The following is a 24,019-nucleotide window of genomic DNA, read 5'->3' as shown; positions in this document are numbered from 1 at the left end:
TGACTTAATATTTCAAATTTCCAAGCTATATCTGAGCGTTCTTTAAAGATATATCAAAAACGGCAACGGAGCCTTCTTGTTCAGGTATTTAGGCAATACAAATTGATTTTAGTCTTCTTTTACTATGGTTCTAAGTATTTTATTTTATTTTTTATCGTAAGTCTAAAAATAAGAGGTTTTTGGCTATATACGTAGACATATAGTTGAGAAGTAGGTGCGATCAAGCAAAAGTGTAATCATTTACATATACCTTGGACCTTATAGTGTCATTCTGTAAAAAAAAGTTGCGGCATGTCTGCACACTTTCAGTATATCGATTTATATAATATAACCTCGTTGGTGAAATATACATAATCTTTACCTACTCGGCTATGGCAGTTAAAAGCTCTTTTTCTTTTAAATTTATGTTTTAATATCACAATGAAATCAGTTCCATTCATTTCGAAATTGTAGAGCTTTTTATTTTATAAATATTGACACAGAATGCGATGGGAGCTTTCACTAGATAAAAATTTTGATACAATTTCTTTACAAATAATTTATCAAGAAAACTTAGAAATGGGCGATATTTCTGTGGTCATAAGCAATAACCCCGATGACGAAAAACTTGAATTCGAGTAAAAACGCGTAGAAGATTTGGATTGTAATGTAGGCCTTATGGGTGTTACAAAATAAAAACGATTTTGTCTTGGGCAGGACAGATATTAAACTGGCGTAGAACGCTTTTAAAATCAAATAAGCTTTCTAATGTAATGGTTTTCCACAGCAATATGTAAGTGTTTATATGTATTGTTAACGTTCTTGTTTTATGTAGGAACTCGTTTAATTCGACACCTGAGTGGAAGGTCGACCTTTCTCGGTAGAAAACTTTTCAAGAACGCCCTACTTCAGAATTTGATTGAGAATTATATTGAAAAACACCCTATCTCAGAATTTGGTTGAAGAACGCCCTATCTGAGCTGCCCATTCAAAAACGCCCTTTCTCAGCATATTTTCAATGTATTTTCAGCTGAGATAGGGCGGTTTTGAACCGAATTCTGAGATAGGGCATTCATCAGCCAAATTCTGAGGTAGGGGGTTTTTCAATAAAATTCTGAAATGGGGCGTTCTTGAAAAGTTTTCTGAGATAGGGCGTTTTCGAACTGTCTGCCGAGAAAGGTCGATATTCCACTCAGGTGTCGATATTTAAATGTATTCGTCAATTGAACTATATTAACTAAAGAACTAGCTTACTAAGGTGAACGAACTACAACTGAACGGTACACTCAAAAGAACTAAAGTGCCCAACACTAGTACATACTATAAATAAATATAAACAAACACACTTTTATATGAAATTATTTCGAAATACATATTCCGTCGTTCATGACTTTGTACTAAGAGCGCCAAAAGCGTTGCAGTAACGCATCTCTTAAAGCCATCAAAAGCTTTATTACCGCTAACAGGGTCAATGTGAGTGGAATTCTCAGTTAGCAGCTGATTATCTAATATGTATACAGTTATATGAACACACATATTTGTAAAGTGAAACATGTGGAACCAGTCTCATTTACTACTAAGTAGTTCTCTCTTACCGGCCTTGACTTTGTCTCTCCATCAATTACTACAGCTTATTTCTGTATATTTTAGCTATGTATATAGTATATATGTATATGTAATTGTTTACATACATATTATATATATATATAATTATTTACATATATACATATACATATATATATATAAATATTAACGCCTCGGCATGTATATAAAGTAGTTTTCTATATGGCATCAGATTGCCTGCGTTGGTTAGAACTTTTGCTGGGAAACATTTCAGTACACTTCCGAGAGTTCTACCGGTTAGTCATGACGAGTTTTAGTGCTCTGTCTCAGTGTAATTTTAAATAAATTAAAAAATAATTAATTGTTCAATATATATAATTAATATAAGAATTTATATTAAAATAAATCCATTGAATATATTGAGTAGCCGGTTCATAATAACAAGCATACCGTATTCCAATACTCTTGTGCGGCTAAAGTGATTCACCTGTATTTCGCCACTTCGTCATTCTCAATGAGCATGCTGAGATTTTTTATTTAGTTGTCAGACTGGCGATTACCATAACAAAAAACAGAAGAAAAGTGAAAAACAAAATCGAAGGCGTCAGTTGCGAGCAGTTATTGCTGAATTTGCGTGAATTGTAAATAAATAAAAGCGGTTCGAAGTTTAGATATGCGTGCAAATATTGAAGTAGTGAATTCATAACGCTCAGGGTGGTTGCTAAAATGCTGATTTTATTCAATATTGTGATTATTGATTTGTTTTATACTACATCGCTCGGTGAAATAAAGGAATAGTCCTGGGAAAAAAGTTCAGACAGGTAATACAGTTTCCAATATTACATTTTACTGTGCAAGGCCGTATTTAGGGAGGGGGGGAGGGGAGGATGTGGGGGTTCTGACCGCAACCTTCCCCCCCCCCCCCCCGCGAAATATAGAGATGTAGGTTTTTAAGGCACTTAAACTTGAAAAGGGCAAAACGAGCTTCAAAAAAAGGCAAAAAAGGCATATATTTTTTTAATTTTGTTATGTACTTCCTTTATGTACTATGTGAAGGTCCAATTAAAGATACAAAAAAATACATACAGTGGTCAAAAAATTATAAACGAACCACTCTTTGCCAAGTTTTAACGTATTATATTTGTTGTTATTGAACTTTTGTTATATTTTTAAATAAAAATATAGGTAGTTCTTTAACAAAACCCGTGGAAATTCATGTTTCCAAATTTGAGCAGTCCACTTGCAAAGGCGCTATGTAAATTTATTTAGATTTTTAGTTTTTGGTGAGTAACGTACCAGTATTTAAAGTAGTTTCATGTCCACTAACAATACAGTGCAAAACCTTTCTATTTTCTGAAAAAATAGCATCAAATGTTAACTACTATTGCAAAAGTCGCTATAATACTTATTTATACACTTTCAAAAGTCTCCATCTTCTGATGAACTTAGAAAACTGCAAGAAAACGTGGTAGTTTCGGCGCCTAGTGGAAGGCGTCGTAAAAAAGAAGCAGACCAATCTTCATGGAAGAGTGAACGCGAAAAGCAAAAAAAAAGATAGCTATGTAAAAGTTACTGTTCAAAACTCGCGCACTTGTGCACAAGGGTATATTAATTTTGTTCACATAACGGTTGTTTGTAACAGCCAAAACGAATCGAGATAGATATAGACAAATGTATACATAAATGATCAGGATGAAAAAAGAAATCGATTAAGCCATGTCTGTCTGTCCGTCCGTCTGTCCGTCTGTCCGTCCGTCCGTGTACACGATAACTCGAGCAAAAATTGAGATATCTCAACGAAATTTGGTATGTAGGTTTCCCTTAATCCAAGGTAGGTTGGTATTGAAAATGGGCGAAATCAGACTTTAACCACGCCCACTTCCCATATAACGGTAATTTCCAGAAATACGAAAACTGCGACATTTTAGTAACTACTGAAGATAATTCACTCAAAATTGATATTTACAATAATTTTTAGACGAAAAATAAGAATATTATAAATTTTTGGAAAATGGGCGTAGCCACGCCCACTTATGGTTACATGTGTATATCTTGGTAACCGCTGCACCAATTTCTTCCAAACTTGGCACAGTTGTTGGCCTTCGCATAACATACCAAATGGCCGAAACTTTTTAAAATCGGACAATAACCACACCCACATCCCATATAACGGTAATTTAGAGAAATACAAAATCTTCGATATATCATTAAATATTGAAGCTAATTTATTCAAAATTGATGCTTGCAACAATTCTTTACCAAGAAATACGTTTATGGTAAAATTTTGGAAAATGGGCATGGCACCGCCCACTTATGATCACATATAAGTATATCGGTAACCGTTCTACCAATTTGTACCAAACTCGGTATGGTTATTGTACTTGCCACGTGTAAGCAAAACGTTGAAAATTATTGAAATCGGACTAAAATAACGGCCAATTCTCATATAACGGTAAATTTAAGAAATGCTTGAAACTTCAATATTTCGAAATTGAAGGACGCTAATTTACTCAAAATTGATACACCCCGGCTTACCATCTAGCGGAAGGTTTCGGAAGGGTGAAAAAACATATATTTAATACTTGCGCCGGGTATTTAATGTTCGGCTCCGCCCGAACTTAGACTTTCTTACTTGTTATATATAAAATTTGCAAAAACTACCAAATTGTCATATTGTTTTTTAATGTTATTAGGCTCTTGTTTATCCAAATTTTCAGATAATAAAGAGAAATATACAATTTGGATGTTACTTGTTGTTGTAGACGTTTTTTTTTTATTTATGGATCACTATTATAAAATCACATAACGCTGTTTGCAAGTGGACTACTCATTTGTGCAATATTAAAAAAAATTCAACAAACTTTCGTACAAATTTCGAACTTTTAAAAATTCTAAAAAATCAATCGAAATTTTTAGCCATTTGAAACGTGTACTTTATTCTACTAGAATTCAATGGGCTACAAAACTGCATACTCAGAATTTGATTAAAAAACTCGAAATTTTAACGAAAATTTGTAGAATTTTTTTTTTTAATTGCATAAATTTTTAAGGCAGTGTCACTAGATTGGTACGTGTGTACAGATTTGTAAATTTTTATATTGGGCTATTGGTAAAAAAAAGTGGGACATTTTATTTTGCATTCAAAAGATTGAAACAATACAGCGATGTTCTATTGAAAAATTTCAATAAATTAATTTTCGTGATTGGGATAGTGAAAAATATTTTGGGTGTTCAAACAATTGGGATACGATTTACACCAAATTTTAGCAAATACCTAATTGTGTGACACTGCCTTTAAACTTGTATTTATACGGATGTTGGTAAAGAACGAACTATAAAAAACTAACCGAAATTAAATAACAACAAAAATAATATTTTAAAACTTGTCAAAATTTGGTGCGGATATAATTTTTTCGACTACTGTACATAAGTTGGCTATGATTACTCGGCCGTGCTATCATAGTAGCACAATGCCACTCATATTTGACTTACAAACAAACTACGGGCAGGAATTTCAAGATTTCAACCCTGTTTATATGAAAAATTTTATTTTTATCAGTATTTTTCTTTTAGTCAAAATATGTTGAAATAAAAGTGAAACTAAAAAAAATTTTGCCAGAAAGAATTTTTCAGAACCGTGGTTAAATTTTTGTACTGAAGGGTTAACCCTAAAAGTATAATCTACGTCTGCGAGGCGTATACGGAATGGGTTTTTTTTTTTAATTTTAACACAAAATTTACTTTTTGTTTTGTTGTTTTAAATTAATGTGGTTATAGGTTTTATTAATAAAACTATGTTTTATTATTAGTCAAACTCACAACTTCAATATTCTTTAAAAAAATAAGACAGGACTAAGTATATTTCAGCTCACAGGTTATCTTTTAAGTACATAAGCCTCTACGGCGTATATTAAGGCTTTACGTTACTCCCTAATAGAATAGGCTTCTAGGGTTAAGAAAGCTTTAGTTTGAAAGTGTGATATTAAATGCTTTTCACCATAAATAGCGCCAATTTTCAATGATTATTGCGTTTCAGATTAAGACTAATACCAGATATTGTGAAAGGTTGGACTATACCTTAAAGATGATGGTTTTCTCATGGCCCACTGCACGAAGCTTAAAGTAGAGTAATATCTTTTAAGAACTTAAAAATTATCCTGGGTTATCAGGTGTCTGCAATACAAGATTAATTGTTGTCTTTCACGGAGTTCTTTAAATAAATTTTGAGCTAAGTACTCACCCGTATTTCGAGGTTACTACTAGTTTTAATAAATTGTTAGTTAATTTCCTATAAAATTTACCTTTAGGTTTACGCATTTTAAGAATACATCGAAAATTTGTTTTAGAGAATCAATGTGAAATAATTGCAGAAACAATTAACCGGTTTGCTGAGCAACCGAGACGTCTGCTTTTTAAATAATTTTTGTAAAACAAATTGGCAAGTACATATCGTCCCCCGCATGCCAGAAACATGAATGTGTAAAGATGAAAATTTTGGGATTTTTTTATATGTCGGGCAAGGTGTAACTGTAACTGAAATTATCTACCATTACCGAGTGTTGCCGTGTGCGGCGATTTTCGGCGAATATGTATGACATTTTGTAAATGTTCCGTCACATATAAAACAGTACTTGTAATTCATTTGTTCTCCTGGCATGAACTACTTAAATATTAAAGCATTGGACATTTTGCGGCTGTTTTATGGGTATTTAGCATTTTTAACCAATTTTTCAGAACAGTAATTTTGTTATAAGCATAAAAATGTCTTATAACATAATTGAAAGTGCAATTGTCTGCATTCACCGTGTAAACAGACAAAAATTAGTATCGGAAAGTTTGATTTTCCGAAATAAAAACTGCTTTCGAAAGCCACTTTAAATGCAAGGTGTAACTCCTGCAATCTCTTAAGTGTGACAGACTTTAAAAAGGACTTGCACCTGCACATCTAACTGCTACTTAAGAAAGTAACTCTTTGTAAAACATTAATTCAAATAAGTGGGCTAAATAACACCTATCGTACATCTATAAAAAAATATTTTTTCGATAATACATATGTACATAAGTAGGTATATTTGTATGAACACATGCTTATCAAATTAGGTATAATTAAGTATGTGATAGCATCCAACAAAAAATAGTATAAATGATATGTACATACATATATGGTCGCATTGCTACAATCATAATATGTATTTATATCACTTTACATATACGGTGACCATCCGTCCTGTATTATACGGTTCAGTAAGTCCTGGTAAGTTTTGTTGTCCTTGTAATTTATTTATTTCATACGGGGCGCCAAATGTTCTGTATTTCTTTTAATGTTCCTTATTTGTCCCGTATTCGGTATTTTGGCGCCTTAACAGCTCATAAAAATGACATGCCTATGAACCAGTTTTTATTTTTATACCAGGACGCTTGTGATTCGAATCGAGGAGCACATACATATGTTGATGGTTTCTGAAGTTATAATTTTGCGTCGAAAAACTGGGTATGAATAGAAATTAGACGTTAATGATTGTTGTTAAAATTTTTAAAAGAAATTTCACTAATATTTGGCTTTTCAAAGGTTTTTTTTCAACGTATTTCACATTGAATATTCTGTGTGGCGCAAAGCATATTGAATAGGTAGCAGCCGTGGAGAAGCTGATTTTACTTTTGTCGCGAATTTCGTCTTTAAATTGTGATTTTTGTTTAGATTTTTTTCTAAAATTTCAAACTTTGTTTACGTATATGGATTCCAAAACCAACAAGAAAATGCACGCCGCTTGCTGTACTATTTCCTGTCCAAAGTGCCGTGGCGTGGAGGCAATTTTAAAATTTTGTGAAGGGGAATATGTTCATTAGGCGAAACGACGGCAAAAAAATGTGTGCTTATTGTATGAGGGATTGTATCTGCGACATGAGAAACTCCAAATGAAACCCTTCGATGGTACGCTTTGCAATTCAGCTTGTTCCGGATGCTATTCACTGCATTGTGCTTGGCCGAAATCCGAGTCTGAAAATAATCCGTTGAATAATCCGTTTCAGGGCCAATAAATCTAGGATAATTGAAAAAGATTTTCAAATACTCTAGCTTTTGTGGGAAAAATTGGCAAAATTATTTTTTGTCCCGTATTCGGCTGCCATAAATATGGTCACCGTACTTACATATATATATGTATGTGTATTATTATATCTATATGCACACACATATGTATGTATGCGCATAGCTTTCTCAATGCATAAGCACAAATGTACATTTGATTGAATGTACATATACATATAAGACTGCCCAAGAATATACATATGTATGTATGGAAAAAAGATTTCTTAGCAAATTTTGTGCTTTATAGCCTAAATAACTATGTATACATGCAGTTTTATGGCCGTAGGATATCGATAACGCGTGCCGACTTTTAATTAAAGTTTTAGTTAATAACTTCAATTAAGGTTACCCAATCGTCCATGGAAACTATGGAAATGCAAAAAAGTCGACATGTTTCCCATGTTTGATCGCATTTCTAGTTAATATGCATCTTTAAATTTTTAATCGGACGGCAGGATTTCTCCCAAGGACATCGAAAAAAATTGTTAGGGCTTTGTTAGGGTGTACCTATTACAAGGTTGCAAGACGATGTGTTTTCTAATAGAATAATTTGTGTATGTCCTGAAAATTTGCAATTGTAGAACATTTTTTTAATTGGTCTGACATGATGAACATTAAATTACTAAATTAAACCTTTATAACAAATTCTTTTCCTCCTTTAAAAAAATGGCTTTTATAATACTAAATAAACAAAATAAATTGTTTCAGTGTTTGACATGTCTTGATTAAGGAATAAATTTGGAAGTATTAATTAAATATCCTTTGAAGTTTTTATCATTTAGTATCCTTATATCTGTGGTGATAAGCAATAACCGCCTAAGTCGAAAAACTGCACTTCGAGAAAAAACGTTTTAAAAATTTGGATTGTAATGTTAACCTTATGGGGAAAGCAAAATATGTTCGTCTATAACTTTTTAAATAGCCTAAATGGCGCGATTTCACATACACATATAATCGTAGTTGCAGAATACGATAGCATATATAACTCAATTCTTTCTTAAGTCGATTTAGGCGGTTATTGCTTATGACCACAGATATATATTCGTAGGATTTAAATAAAAAAAGATTCTTCAAAAGGCATTCAAAACTAAACCTCGTTTTTAAAATACATTTTTGACATGTTCCAAAAGGATAATTGAAAACAAAAGTTATAAGTAGTCTTGTTTCGTATTCTGTCTGCTACAGAAGTAAAATTAAAAAAATTAACAAAACGCGCGAACTGTCGCAAGTCGGTACGGGTTGCCGTGGTCCGAATTGCATACATTTTATTCGGACAGTTTTTAATAATTTCATTAATAAATATTGTTATCTTGAAAATAGTGTTATGAGGTGGGTTTTATCGAAGGCTGAGGTAGCTCAGCCGCTCCAGGGTTGAGTGGAGGTCCCACTAACCCCCACTGAATAAAATAAACACAGTAGTTAAATATAGCGAACACAACCACACACACACGCGGCCGGCTGCCGGTACCCTGACGTCCACGAAGGGAGGGGGGAGAGAGAGAGCGACTAACTGGTCGGCGGTCGGCGTCGTGGCTCAGAGAGCGGAGACTGTCTAGTGGCTAGTGACGGTGGCGGTGATGTTGAGCGCGGTGACGGTGAGAGCGGTGATGGTTCGGTGATTAATGACAGTGAGAGCGGTAGCGAGCGTGATTATGGTAAATGCCCAAAGCACGGGTACTGCAGCCAATGAGAGCGACGATGCTGATCGTGACGGCAGTAGCAGTCCCTTTAGTATTGACGGCCCTGCGGTGATGTTGACGGTGGCCCAAATAGTGGTGAGGGCGGTAGGGACCTCCCGTAGTGAGAGCAGTATTGGCGGCCCTAGTTATAACAACGGGCCTCTGATGAGTAGCGGCGGTGGCAGCGGCCCTGGATGGCGATGATGTTAGCGGCAGACAGCAAGTAGCGGTCCTCGGTAGCGGTTTGGCCTAGGGGGCGGCAATGATATTGGCGGCCCAATGGTGAGTAAAGCGGCAGTCCGGCCCTAATGATGCACGACGGTGGCAACGGCCCTGGATGGCGATGATGTTGCTAGCGGCCCTGAAAGGTGGCGGCTCTTGGTGTTGCTTTCGGCCTGGGGCGGCAGCGATGCTTAGTGGCGGCCCGATGATGAGGAAGATGGCCACTCGGCCTTAAGAAGCGGTGGTAATGATGACGGCCCTGGATGGTGATGATTGGGCTAGCGGTCCTCTTTAATGACAGTCGTTGGCGGTTCCTCGTTGTGGTCTTGACCCAGGGCGGCACTTAATATTGGCGGTCCGAAACGGTCACGGAAGTCACCTACGGAAGCTACGGAAGCTGGTCGTTAATATGTTCTCACAAACCACCAACCTGTCCCGTAGGCAGAGCCAGGGGCGCTCGAGGTTACACGGCCTAATCCGTCCCGATGCGCTCCGTGCCTACCTACGGCAGCTTGGCCAGTCTGTATTCCCCATGTGCAGAGCCAGGGGCGCTCGAGGTTACACGGCCTAAGCCGTCCCGATGCGCCCCGTGCTTACCCATTGGGGTGAGACGGTACGTATTCGATCGTGGTGGCTTGACATTGTGGGGCGGTTTTATCCACCGCACAATGCCCGCTCGCCACGCGGTATCTAAGTGGGCAGGAGAGTTCGTCTCCTGTCCACTGAGACCGTTTTTAAAATAATGGGTTTGAGGGTCTGTGCAAGGGGTATTCCCCCTTTCACAGGCCCCCCTCAACCTCTCGGCCTTGCCCGCAGGACAAGCCAGGGCGCTCGAGGTTACACGGCCTAAGCCGTCCCGATGCGCTCCGTGCTTACCTACGGAAGCTGGTGCTGGCTGAGTTGGCGTTAATCAACTTAAGTCGGTTGTTGGATAAGCAGGTTGAGAAGCGAATGAAGATCGTGATTTTTGGAATGTTTGAGCAACGAATTCTCGCTGAGTATTGGTGTGTATGAATGCTTTGCACTTTTGCGTGCTTCCCTTTGGTTGTTCATACGTATGGGTGTATGTATGTATGGTTGTATGTATGCATGTAGATCTGTATGTATGTATATAAATATGTAGCGTATGTATGGCTGGATGTGGATATGTATGTACGTATGTATGTACGTATGTATGTACTTGTGGGTTTTATGTATGCATGTACGTATGTCTGTCAGTGTAGCGTAGGGGAGCTACGTTACAGTGTGCATTCCAAAACATCAAAGTACAAATCATCAGTCTCTTTTATTTCTAAACCTCAGGAGATTGTAATGCTAAATGTGTGCAACCATTAGATGCTAGTTTTGAAATAGGTTGCGCAAGTTAGACATTTTCTTCTAGTGCGGTTTAGAAATATTCTATATATGGGTCATTCCATACAATATTTACACCTCAATATTTTTTTTGGGGTGAAATATATATTTTGACATCCTTTATCATGATAGTCGAAAATCTCGAAAAAAAAAATCCCGAAATTTCGAACTCACGGAGAAATATCTTTTCTCAATTGTTTGCAGTTGATAAACTATATGTCGGAAAAAATCAGTTAAGGTATTAGTATGAGATCCGACAAGGACACGACCTTCACCCATCTGTTTAATGGATGAAATGTACTTTGTATGAAATTTAACGTGGTAGGAAATATTTTGCGAGTGGGTTGGCTGAAAAAATCCTGGCCAGGATACTTTTAATTAATTATTTAGCAATTATTTATTTATTTTTTTAATTTTGCACTCATTTGTTTAATGAACAAATTGCATATTTACGAATCGAAATGACTAGTATTACCTACCTGTTCATACCTTCCAACCCGATAGGTAGGCCAGAAAAAAATAGCCAACCCAACGTTTTCACATTCTATAGGCTTAACACCTCCGATTGGTATATAATTTGTTCATTAAACAAATGAGTACAAAATTAAAAAAAAATATATAATTCTTTGATATCTAATTAAAAATATCCTGGCCAGGATTTTTTCAGCCAACCCACTCGCGAAATATTTACTAATACGTTAAATTTCATATACAAAAGATTCCATCCATTAAACAAATGGGTGAAGGTCGTACCCTTGTCGGATCTTAGACTATATCAAAATGTGTGTAATTACCCCGGCTTTCCATGAGAGTGTGAGATAGATTATAATAAAAAAAAATTTCCATTAAAAAGTTGCATTTTTAATTATTACATATAAATATAAGTCGGTCGCTGTGGTTTAGTGGTAAGCAGTGCGCACTTCCACTCCGCAACGCCTGGGTTCAAGCCCTGGTCAAGCAACATCGCAAAAAAAAAATATATAGAACAATTTTTTTTTTAACAGCGGTCATCCCTCGGCAGCAACGGCAAACCTCCGAGTGTATTTGTGCCACGAAAAACAGCTTCTCATAAAAATACAATCGCCTTCGGAGTCGGCGTAAAACTGTAGGTCCCTCCGTTTTGTGTGACAACATCAAGGTATACGCCACAAATCGGAGGAGAAGCTCGGCCAAACACTAACATATGTGTAAGCGCCAATCTGTTATTATTATTATTATTAAATAAATATAAATACAATGTAAACATTTATTTAAGTGGTTTTCCTTTTAACAGTCATAAAATAAAAAATAACACAGGTTTTCAAAAAACAGTGTATGCACATTAAACCAAACCTATGTTATTCGACATGCTGAATGCGAATCCGAGCTCCGTTAGCCCCGATCACATCAGGTTCGTGTTCATTAGAAGGTCAAGTAGGGAAAAAATGGAATGAATAAACCTGAAAAGTCAATACAATTCTTCAGAATTTGTCCTTTAGATGACCTTGGCATGATCTCTAGACGACCTTGAGGAATCAAGGAACCCCCATGTTCGGATTCGCCGAGAACAAAAACAAAAAATTTTATTATTGAATAAATATTGTGTCCTATTTGGCCCTCGAATGACCTCGAAGCTGACATTATGGAAGTTAACGGACCTCGGGGTCTCCCACCGTAGCGTGTTGGGCTACCCACTGGCACCGCAATTCTGCATGTCTTCAGATGCAGGAGCCCGCTGCTAGGGCCTCGCGACTGCTCATTTGTAGGGACGTTTCATTCGGGTGTCCTCAGTACACATCCATCCTCTCGTTTGCAGCGGAGTACGAATTTCACGTATCTCGCAACGGCTTCCCGCTTGTCTGCACTGGAGATCATTACCCCAATTATGTTGTTCGCAGTTATGTCTACGTATCTTTCTTCCAACATTCTGTGCGAAATCAAGAAGTGTTCGCAAGTGAAGAATGTATGGTGCACGTTATCTTCGACGTTTCCACAGTAGTGACAGAACGCTGAGTCCACCCTTTCCATTCTATGAAGGCCTTCAGGGCTGCCCTTGCTGAGGCTAAGACAAAGCTTGGGAGAATATGATTAAATTTATACAAGGCAATATGAGCAGGAGTAGGGTAGCTGATGACGTGCTGGACCAATTGGTTCTTGTACAAAGAGCAGACGCTGTCATCATCAGTGAACCCTATAGAACAAAGGAAACCTGGTATGTTCACCAATAAGGCTCGGCCGCGATATGGGTTGCTAACCCTAACCATCGCCCAGAGAGCAGCGGGGTCGGAGCAAAGCCTCGATGCCGCAGAGGAGAGCATGGTTAGGTAAAAAGCAGGTATACTGGTGGAATGACCGAATTGCTGAGCTGCGAAGGGCCTGCCATAGAATGCGGAGACTCGCAACGCGCGCTCGTGGTAGACCCGAGGCGCTGACCAGAGTAGCAGCCTACAAAAGCGCCAAGAAAGCACTTGGGACCGAGATACAGAAGATTAAACGGAACTGCTGAAATGCGCTATGTGGCGAAGTGCATCTTGATCCATGGGGCCAGGGATATAAAATAGTGATAAAAAAGTTCCATACATCATCGCAAGCGATGGATGAGGCCCGAGTTAAGAATATAGTGGATGCACTATTTCCCATACACCCATTAAGAGCAGATACAGTGTTCGTCGAGGAGCAAGCCGAGGCACCACTGTTTTCGACAGACGAGCCGAAGTTAGACCTGCGAAGCATGAAAGCCGGCAAGGCTCCAGGCCCCGATGGCATGCCGGCGGAGGAAATCAGGTTAGCAGCGAAAACGAGCCCTGATGTCCTGCTTAACATGTACAACAGCTGCCTTAGGGCCCGGGTCTTCCCAAGCCAATGGAAGAAGGCGAGACTGGTGCTTATACCCAAGGGCAAAGGGGACCCAAACTCTCCTTCATCTTTCCGGCCACTCTGCATGCTAGACACAGCAGGCAAGGTGATGGAGAGTCTGCTCAAAATACGCTTGACGTCAGCCATAGAAAGTGAGGGAGGCCTTTCACCCCAACAACATGGCTTCAGGAAGGGACACTCAACTATAGGAGCAATTAGCGAAGTAGTCGAGGCCGAAGAAGCCTGACATCAGGCGCGGCCAATACTGTTGCTAGTCACACTGGACGTCAAGAACGCCTTCAGCTCGGCAAGATGGTACGACATGCTGGAGGCCTTGGAACGGTCCTTCAAGGTTCCAACATAGTTGCTAGATATGATCCGGGACTACCTCAGAGACCGTTGGCTTTTGTACGACACAACACAAGGTCAGAGAAAGAGACGTATAACTGGCGGAGCGGCACAGGGATCTGTACTTGCGCCTTCTTTGCGCCTTCCTTGTCGCCTTCGCGGACGACGTAGCCGCCGTCATAACAGCAAGAAACGTCCAGCTAGCACAGCTCAAGCTAAACCAGGTCATGCGCAACGTCAGTGGATGGATGAGCGATCACGGTCTGCAATTGGCTACAGCCAAAACAGAGATCGTGCTCCTCACCAGGAAACGGATCCCAACAATTATAAACATGATGGTCGGACCTCAACTCGTGACAACTTCTAGGTCTACAAAATACCTAGGGTGAAGCTTGACAGCAAACTCACATTCTGGGAACACATCCATGGAGTAAGTGAAAAAGCTGCGCAGAGCACGGTGGCTCTAAGCTGGCTGATGGCAAACGTGGGCGGCCCGAAGCCATGCCGCAGGAAACTTATGATGACAGCAGTCCAGTCGGTGCTCCTGTACGGGGCAGAAATATGAGCTGACGCAACAAAACTGGAACGCGAGCACAAAAGGTCGATGGACGCACACCCTGATAGCCGACCGGTCATGGTTACTTCCGAGAATATCTTCATAGAATGGGAAGGGTGGACTCAACGTTCTGTCACTACTGTGGAAACGTCGAAGATAACGTGCCCCATACATTCTACACTTGCGAACACTTCTTGATTTCGCGCAGAATGCTGGAAGAAAGATACGGAGACATAACTCCGAACAACATAATTGGGGTAATGATCTCCATTGCAGACAAGTGGGAAGCAGTTGCGAGATAAGTGGAATTCGTACTCCGCTGCAAACGAGAGGACGGATGTTTACTGAGGACACCCGAATGAAACGCCCCTAAAAAAGAGCAGCCCCGAGACTCTATCAGCGCGCTCCTGCATCTGAGGACATGCAGAATTGCGGTGTCAGATGCGGTATTCAGGCGCGGGCGGTGGAAGTTTGGGTTTTAGTGGGTAGCCCAACACGCTTCGGTGGGAGTCCCACACTCGGGGAAGGTAGTATAGAGACTAGCCCCCCGGCCAGTGCATAAAGCATTTCCCTCTCCTACGAAAAAAAAAATAATAATAATAAATTTTTTTGTAAACCTGTGTAATTAACACATTTTAGTTAAAGATTCCAGGGCCGTCACACATTTTCAATAACTATTCGCCCCTTTGCATCAAAAAATTTACAATTTTTAAATTTTACAGAATTTTCTCTTTCTTTTATTCTGTTATTCTACATTGAACTGAATTTTTTGAAAAAGTTTTGAAACTAATTATATATCGTCACCTAAAATGCAAAAAGACATAACAAACATATCGTTGAAATGCAAAAGTCACAACTAATAAAAAATTCAAAATCACTTTTTGATTTATATGATGGATTTCATCGAATTACAACACCCCACATCATTTTAAGGAAAAAAAATATTAAAATATTAGTCAAGACTTTTTCCATTTCATGTACGATATTGTTACGTCTCTTTGCATTTCAGGTGACGATATGTATGTATGTATATATTTGAAAATTCAAAGTACTTTAAAAAAATCATGACGCCGGATAGAAAAACTAAAAAGGCGGTTTTACTATATTTGGCTCCTAGTTTTATGAGTAAATTTTTTGATGTAAAATTGATTTTTCCTCGGTATAGTCAATGCTATCATTAAGTTGATTTTTTTAGTGACTTATGCCCCTTTCAAAATAAACATCTGATTAATAAAACTTCCCTCGAACAAAACCTCAGTAGTTCTCAATTTTTCTTTTTTTTTTAATGAAAAGATACAGTTAAATTGTAATTAGTGTTATAGTTAACTCGATTTTTTTTAAAAGGTGACTCATGACATTTTCAAAACAAATGGCTCATATATTAATATATGTACCTATGTATGTAAATGTATTTTTGTATGCACAATTTTTAACTTAATATCTTTGTAATGTAATACCCAAATTCATAAAAAATTAAACTACAGATCGACAATTTTTATTAAAATGTCACTTTATAAAGCCTTTAAAACCTACTTTACTTTTGATGTTTAAAGCCATAAGAATAAAACAAATAAATAAAAAAAATTAAGGACTCTATACAAATTAATGTGTCTGATCCATGAATAATCTATATATGAATACATATCCATCTGTATCCGTAAAGTTCAAAGTTTATTTGGTTAAATCATTTGAAACAAGTGACGAGTATTGTGTAAATACATATATCTTATATATATGAGAATGAAAAATACAATAATTACCTCAGTTAAATGGCCATATGTATATACAGTGGCGAACAAAAGTATTGACACAGCGAATTTTTCGCAATATATGCAAAGTTTTTTATTATTATTCGATAATATTTTATAAAAATATAGTTCATACTACACCAAAAAACATAAAAATAAAACCTCTAAACTTTGTGCAAATCTCAGGAAAATTCAACAAATTTGCGTACTAATTTGCAACTTTCTAGTCAGATTTTTTAGTTATTCAGTTTTATAGCCCATTCAATTTTAGTACAACAAAGTGCAAGTTTAAAGTTGCAGGAAAATCGTATTATTTTTGGTAATTTTTTTTAGTGGAAGGTGTTGCTCATTTTCTGCATACAATAATAATTGTCGAACATATGTACATATGTACTTTGTATGGAATAAAACAAATAAGCAAATCTTATTACATTAAACGAGCAATTCTTGTATATATACATATATGTATACTCATAGCGTTATCGTAAACGGCTCTAACGATTTTGATGAAATTTTGTGCGCAGACAATGTTTTGGATTTTAATGTTATCTGAATAGGCACTATCTCCGAGAAGACTCGTATAATGTTGCCACCTATTCGAAATTAGTTACAAATTAATTAAAACATCTTAATATGGGTATCAAATGGAAGGTATTTTAAATATTCCTAATTTAAAAATGTTTTTAATAGGGCTGCCACCTATTTTGGATCGCATATTTATTTAATTTTTTGTTATAAAAAGGTAAAATATTACTATTCATGGGTACCAAGAGAAGGTTCTTATACAATGCTTTCCCTATATACAAAATGTTATCCCTTAGGATAATATTGTAAGGTTGCCACATATTTTCAATTCTACACAATTTATATAAAACATGGCAATACGGATATCAATGATGATGATTGTTTTCCATCAGGGTTGCCACGCTTCTATGTAATAAAAATTTTTATTTTGTTTATTTCAAGCAGCATTTTTTTTATGTATACACAGTGCATATATGCTGAAGATATGTACCATTCATTCCAGCGTATTTCGGAATAGGGTTGCCACCTAAACTTTGTAGTAAGCAATTTACTTAATAGATATCGAAATGCAATGTTTTTCCAAAATATTTTTTTAAAGCTATCCAAATATTGAAAACTTTAAAAAGAACCTGGTACTAAAAATTAAATACATCATCGGGTGCCAAGGACTTTATACAAGTGAATGTGTGTGACCCATGAATAATCTATGAATGTATACATATCCATATGTATCCGTAAAGTTCAAAGCTTATTTGGTTGAATCATTAGGTGTGTATAGTAACAAGTAGTCAGTAATAATTTTTCGGGAATTTTTACTGGAAAAGTGTATAATAACCCAGAAAATTTGCAAGGGGGCATTGAATTGAGAGCGTAACAACACGGGAGAGTTGCATATTCTTGCCAGTGAAATTTTTACTAGCAGAAATTAGCTAGCAGAAGAAGAATAAAAGTCAAAATCCGCCATTTGTTCAATTGGTTTAGCACAAACAAAAGTAAAATGAGTGGAAATCAAAATATTAATGATGTACTGAACTGTTTAAGAGCTTGTGTGTAAAGCAAAGAGTTTAAAACTGATTTATAAATAGTAAAATGTTTAAAGCAGAATGTCAAAACGGTGAAACAACTATTCACTTGCAAGTTTTTACTAGCTTTGTGTTCAATAAATTTTTCTGCTAATTTTCTCTTCTCAATTTTACGCTCTCGCCGCAATTTTTTACTTGAGAAGTTACTATACACACCTATTATAACGAGTGACCAGCAGCGTTGCCGCTTAGGCCCAATTGGACCAAAATTGGTAGCTTCAGCTTCCTTTGGTAGTTTGGTTGGTTTGATGAAGCTTTTGGTAGGCAAAAATGTTTTGAAAATGCTTTCCTTCTGCACTTGAGAGATGCTTTTTCATAGTTCGAAAAAATAAATTAATTAAGGAAGTACCTGACGGCATCGAACACGCCACTTTCTGAAAGCTAACAAATACAAGAACGCTATTCTGCACGCTCAGCCACGCCGCTTGAAAAACAAAAATACAGGTATTGCTTTCAAATAACGTCCTCATTTTCGAACGTTTTCCAGATACAAATATGAACGAAAACTGTAGTCATTTTCAATGCGTTTCTGGATACAAAAAATTGTCAGTGAAATTTACATTTCTCTGCTGACTGGGTTACTGCGTTTTCACGTTAAAAAATTTCTTTAAATTTTGTTCACACGTAAGAGTTGTCACAAGTATGAGTTTTCTCCCTTTTCAAAGACATGATTGGTCAGCTGTTGAAATTTAACGATAAATTGCCTATCTTGGGAGAAAGATTCTAATTTTTACTGCTAATTTGTGTAGCTAAAAAATCCGTGAATTCATGAAATTTCGTTTTAATGATCGGAAAATTTTTTGGTAGTTTGGATACTGATTTGGTAGGCATTTTGGTACATAAAAATATTCTCAAGTGGCAACACTGATCCATATAAGCAAAGAAAATTGGGTTGGCAATGGAAGGAAAAATTTAAAAAGTGTGGTTTTTAAAAAGTATTCGATACTACGAAAGTATCGAGTAAAATCACTAAATAAGGTATCGAGTATTAAAGTACTCATTCTTATACTCTCAGTATCGATATTTACTCAATATCGATAGTATCGTTCGAACCCTAAACATGCCTTTTTACAGTTCCGCCGATGCCATCGCATGCCCCTTTCCCATGCGAAGTAGCAAACAAATTTCATTCGGCTTTAATTTTATAATCAGTCTCATGTGCATACAAATTGCGAAAGTTGAATCTATTTTTATACTGGGCAGCTGCTCCATCCCAGCAATATAAAAGCTTGTTTTTTACTTACATATGAATATAATTTCAAGCAAGATAATAAAATCGAAACGGACTCTAGAGTTAAAAATACCAATCTTTTCTTTCTGAAATATGAAAACAAGAGTACAGAGCATATTAAGTGAAAATTTGACAGAAATCGCAAGCCTAGAACATTTAAATAAATAAAATTGTTTTTTGCACTTTTATAAAAATTGCAGTAAATTTGGAAATTTTATTTTATAGATATATTCATTGTAAAGAAAGTAAATTTTACAACTCAAAAAAATTGCATTCAATAATTGCAAAGCAGGCCCGGGCTATGATCTTTCCTTTAGAATGTTGCGAATATTCTAAATACTGAATATCTTATAAACTATGCGAAATTAAAAAAAAACCGTTGAAAGTGCTTTTTTGTGTGATCATTGGGTACACATTTTCACAAATGTCATCAGTTTCCAGAAGATCAATGAAAATTCATTGACACAGTTGAGGTGGTTTAACTCAATATAACAAACGCTTTTATTTCCCATTTAACATGCAGATGTGCTCGTAGGTTAGCGAAAAAAATTATTAAAAATCAACGCGACCTCTTAGCCACTTGCAACTTGCACTTTATTATAACGGGAATTCTCAGTTTTACCAAACTTCGCGCAGACTATCTTTGACATGTGTACTTTTATCTCAAATTTTTAAGAATTACTATTTTTTTTTCTCAAAATGGCGGACCAAAATATCCAAAATTTTGCATACAAATTTGCAACTTTTTAACCAGATTTTCTAGAATAATTTCGAGTATGCAGTTAACTAGATTTTCTAGAATAATTTCGAGTATGCAGTTTTGTAGACCATTAAATTTTAGTATAATAAAGTGCAAGTTTCAAGTTGCTAAAAGTTCGCGTCGATTTTTTAGAATATTTTTCTTTTTGCTGACACGGTTTTCCATATAAAAAAAAATGTCGAACATACTTTGCATGGGAAAACTGCGTGGCACTTTTTTATAAACTTGCAACTTGCAAATTGTTATACTAAAATTGTATGGGCTACAAAGCTGCATACTCGAAATTATTCTAGAAAATCTAGTTAAAAAGTTGGAAATGTGTACGTTTTTAGAAATATTTTGGTTCCGCCATTTTAAAAAATTGTAGATGAACGTAAACATGTCGAAGATGGTCTGCGCAAAGTTTGGTGAAAAACAAAATATCCGCTTTCTTTTCTATAATAGCATTCAATTGTGAAAGGAGAACATTGCTCGTTATTATACTCCGCTTATTGCATTTTGAGACACAAATTATAAATTTTCAGAAAAATCCATACAGACTATTACTTCGTGTTTTTTTAAACACTCTTTGAAAAATTTTGATTTGATGATTTTTGATTTGATTTCTTCTCTCCATTTTCGCTCGGTCTGTAGTAGTCCAACAATGAAATGTTATTTTGTCAATGAAGTTTTTATTTAAACAATCTTCTAAGTGTTGTTGAAGTCTAATTGTATTTGGAAAATTAAAATTTTCACCCTTACAATTGAGACACTTTCCACCGTAGCAGTCAAAAGAGTTTTTGTCACATACTAATAAGTCACAGTGCAGTCTTTATAATCTTTTAAATGTAAATCAGTATTTATTTGTAAGATCACAGATATTTAAAACATCTAGCATTAAAACATCTAACATTAAGTTTATATTTTCGTGATAAATGCAAACACAAATAGAATGTGTTCCATTAGCAAATTTGTTGAAATAAAGCGTGCAGTTCTCGAGATCCATCAGGTTTTTTAACTGATACTGTATCTTTCATTCCCCCTAAAAGTTTTCCATTATCATCACAATCATAAAAACCTTTGACTAACGCTACAGTTTTCTCATTTAACGGTTTACCTTTTCTTAAATTGGATGATGTAAAAATACCATTTTCCTTGACAAGGTCTTTAGATTTCTTTACTTGCCGCCGAGATGCATTATACAGGTATTGCTTTCAAATAACGTCCTCCTTTTCGAACGTTTTCCAGATACAAAAACAAGTAATTTTTAGCAAAAAAAAAACCGACTTCAACTCTCATATAAAAAAAAAATATATATATATATATATATCTCATGATATATCTCATGATCGGATCTTAACCAGATTAGTATGGGACCACCTCTGAGACACTACCTTTCCGATGCAAAAAGAATTATCGAAATCGGTTGACGTGGTACAAAGTTATGCGGTAACATAAATAAAAAAAAAAAATAAATAAAAAATATTCCGACGAACTGATAACCTCCTCCTTTTTTGGAAGTCGGTTAATGAACGAAAACTGTAGTCGTTTTCAATGCGTTTCTGGATACAAAAAATTGTCAGTGAAATTTACGTTTCTCTGCTGACTGGGTAACTGCGTTTTCACGTTAAAAAATTGCTTTAAATTTTGTTCACACGTAAGAGTTGTCACAAGTATGAGTTTTCTCCCTTTTCAAAGACATGATTGATCAGCTGTTGAAATTTAACGATAAATTGCCTGTCTTGGGAGAAAGATTCTAATTTTTACTGCTAATTTGTGTAGCTAAAAAATCCGTGAATTCAAGAAATTTCGTTTTAATGTTCGGAAAATTTTTTGGTAGTTTGGATACTGATTTGGTAGGCATTTTGGTACATAAAAATATCTCAAGTGGCAACACTGGTGACGAGTATGGGTAAATACATATATCCTATGTATGAATGTATGTATGCAGGCATGAACATAGTTACGTATATTCTATGCAGCCGAAAGAGGTTAACCAATAAAAAGGTTAAAAAAATAAAAGTATTACCTCAGTAAAATGGCCATATATATAGGGCTGCCAGACGTCCCGGTTTTCCCGGACATGTCCCGGTTTTAGACTATTTGTCCCGGTGTCCAACCTTAAAATGTCCCAGGTTTCGTTTTAGTGTCCCGGTTTTCGTTTTGATTATACAAAAAAATCACTACACTAAGAGAAAAAAACGCGTTGTAATATTCGGAAAATTTTATGAACTCACTGAGGGAAATAACGCACAGTAAAAATGAATATTTTTTATTTGATTATCGTTTTAAAATGTTCGTATTTTAAAATAATATTGTTGATTCAAACTCAACATTTGAATGCACATTTACATACATGTCTGTACGTGAAGATGCTTGCCACAATTTGCTAATTTCCAGAGGGTCAGGGTCAAATCCCATTACAGGCAGCATGGAATTTAAATATTTTTTTAACTTAATTATGAAAAAGCAATCCTCAAAGGAAGAATTTGAATTGAATATTTCTGTACTAAATTTGTTATACTTAAATGAATTACGAGTTGGGATGGTGCTCTTTCATATGCGCATTTTTTTAAATTTAGCACGCTTTCTTAATTGTAAACAGCCTCCGGAATTTGCTCCGATCGCCTAGATTTACTCCGATTTCTTTTTTAAATTTAAAATTTACTCCCTACCCTGCCGGAAATATGCTCAATTTTTTTTACTTTTTTCCATTCACATTAGGTATATATTTCAAAATAATTAACTTTAAAAATTTTTGTCCAATCACTTTTGTGGCACCAAGATTTTGTATAGAAAGGTGTGACAGAAGTTATCTCTTTTACTCTTTAACCCTTTTTTTGCGGAATCACTTTTTTATTTTTCAAAGCAAGGGATTGATTAAGGACCAGAAAAATGTTTTGTGTATGTGTGTATGTTTAGCAATTTGGCAGAGCTTATCATTAGCTATTTTACCACACAGTAGTGCTGCTGCCGAAACAAAATTTTCGGAGATGAATCTCATTAAATATAAATACAGGAACAGGCTTATTGTCGAATCAGGTGAAAGCTTAATGTTCGCAAGAATTCTTATTAACAAAAGGTCAGGAATTTATACGCCGTCCGATAATTTACGTTTTTTTTTAAACATTATAAATCAGTTTATGGAAAAACTACTAGCAAAGTAGGGGAAAAATGGGAGAGTAAAAACGGTAATCTCTTTGTCAGAAACAGCAAAACTTAACCCAAATAATTTCTACTGACGTTTGCTTATAATTTGCTGTATTTGCGTATAATTTAGCAGATCGCCAAATGACAAAAAACTGCCATGTAAAAAAAATGGCGTCCACGGTGTTTTTAACAGTTTTACCAGTTTTTACCAGAGAAGCGTTCCCGTACTTTTTGGCTTCTCTCTCTTTCTCTAAGAGCTATTTTCCTTTTTGACGGTTTAACAGGTTTTATTCAGAACAGTTTAGGAATGAAACTAATTTTTTCTTATACTATTTCGAATGTTAATCTGCTCCGAAAATTTCATTTTTACTCCAATTTTTCGAGTCATTTACTCCCGAGTAGAGTTTCAGTAGTCCGAACGCTGATTCTAAACTTCTTTCTCTCAGTGCACCGATTTCATTTTTGAAATATGTAGTTACATCTCCAGATAGTTGAACTTTGCACAAGCAATAAATGATTAATATATGTATGTACCTAAATACGTTTAAAATGTCGTGCACAGAGTTTTACAATTATACTAAGGAAAAGACAGAAGTTTTGAAGCAATTTCACAGCAACGAAAAATATGATTCGATATTTTAATGTTATCTTCTACTTTTTTTGTAATTTTTTTCTTTCATGAAACCTAGAGTACTTAACAGTGCCGTACAAAATTATTTTCTCGGAGGCTCTTTCATCAGATCACAACTTCCAATCAGATCCTTTAGAAAAATTTGAAAATGTAGCTTTTGAGCCAATTAATAAAGTGCAAGTCTGAAGTTGCCAGAAAATTTCGTTGATTTTTAGAATTTTTTATTTATTTTTTTGCTGACAGTGTCTTCCATATAAAAAGTATTGTCGAACATAGTTTGTATGGAAGAA

At 35.8% G+C, this 24,019-nt stretch overlaps 1 long non-coding RNA gene across 1 annotated transcript in view; it reads left to right on the top strand.

Moving 5' to 3' along the window:
* Window positions 1–1,810: 1,810 nt before the first annotated feature.
* LOC118751304 overlaps window positions 1,811–24,019 on the top strand; it is a 34,809-nt gene continuing 12,600 nt past the window's right edge. The window contains exon 1 of the long non-coding RNA XR_004994509.1: window positions 1,811–2,363. This is a non-coding gene — a long non-coding RNA (uncharacterized LOC118751304). The remainder of the gene's footprint in view (window positions 2,364–24,019) is intronic.

This window comes from Rhagoletis pomonella, unplaced genomic scaffold (genome assembly GCF_013731165.1).
Source record: "Rhagoletis pomonella isolate Grant_MI unplaced genomic scaffold, Rhpom_1.0 Rhpom_scaffold_00644, whole genome shotgun sequence".
In the NCBI taxonomy this organism is placed as follows: domain Eukaryota; kingdom Metazoa; phylum Arthropoda; class Insecta; order Diptera; family Tephritidae; genus Rhagoletis; species Rhagoletis pomonella.
The sequence above is the reverse complement of the archived record's forward strand: the minus strand, read 5'-3'. Positions and strand labels throughout refer to the sequence as shown.